Genomic DNA, 1,228 nt, shown 5'->3' with positions numbered 1-1,228 from the left:
CTTTCTTTGGGATTGGAATGAAAACTGACCTTTTCCAGTCCTGTGGCCACTGCTGAGTTTTCCAAATTTGCTGGCATATTGAGTGCAGCACTTTCACAGCATCATCTTTCAGGATTTGGAATAGCTCAACTGGAATTCCATCACCTCCACTAGCTTTGTTCGTAGTGATGCTTTCTAAGGCCCACTTGACTTAACATTCCAGGATGTCTGGCTCTAGGTCAGTGATCACACCATCGTGATTATCTGGGTCGTGAAGATCTTTTTTGTACAGTTGTTCTGTGTATTCTTGCCATCTCTTCTTAATATCTCCTGCTTCTGTTAGGTCCATACCATTTCTGTCCTTTATCGAGCTCATCTTTGCATGAAATGTTCCTTTGGTATCTCTGATTTTCTTGAAGAGATCCCTAGTCTTTCCCATTCTGTTGTTTTCCTCTATTTCTTTGCATTGATCGCTGAGGAAGGCTTTCTTATCTCTTCTTGCTATTCGTTGGAACTCTGCATTCAGATGTTTATATAATAGAACTAATTAATTAATAACCACACTTAGAGAAGAATGAACAAGAGGGCCTTGCCAAGGACCCTCAGGAGGAATAGGCAAGTTCTACATGATCCAGTAGAGGGGAAGTAAAGCAATCTGGAGACCAACAACTGCTTTCTGAACTTTAATTTTCTGGAGATTATAATCAGTATTGTGAATGTTTTGCAACTCTAAAACTCCATAAAGTGGTACTTAGTTCATTCTGTTTGTCTCCTTGAGGTGCTATTTTTAAAAAAATGATGGCATTACAAGTAATCAGGTTAATCTCTGAGTAAAAATAAAGGCTGTCTTTTCTGAGAGCTCTTCATCGTGCCAGTCAGGGTGTCTATCCACACACAATGACTCTTTCTGTATAGAGACTCTGTTGAGCTCCAAAGGAGCTCCAAGGAGAAACAAGAGGAGCGCCAGAGAGACAGCACAATAAGCAGGGATACATACCACTCAGTTATTTAAGGCTACTTGAAGGAACACAAAAGAATTCTAAGAAAACTAAGGGACTTCAGAGAAAAACTCAGGGTGATTTGTCTGAAAAAAAAGTCCATCATGTTCATTGTAATGATTCTTGATGGAAAAGATGGTGTTACCATTTCCTGAGACACAGAAAAGAGTCAGGATTCTGGAAGGAAAACATCCTTAATCATGAAAGGAGAGCCTGAGTGATGGGATATTTGATTGATTTCACTTCCATCA

The sequence above is a fragment of the Bison bison genome, unplaced genomic scaffold, assembly GCF_000754665.1.
Source record: "Bison bison bison isolate TAMUID 2011002044 unplaced genomic scaffold, Bison_UMD1.0 scf7180017864077, whole genome shotgun sequence".
NCBI lineage: Eukaryota > Metazoa > Chordata > Mammalia > Artiodactyla > Bovidae > Bison > Bison bison.
The sequence above is the reverse complement of the archived record's forward strand: the minus strand, read 5'-3'. Positions refer to the sequence as shown.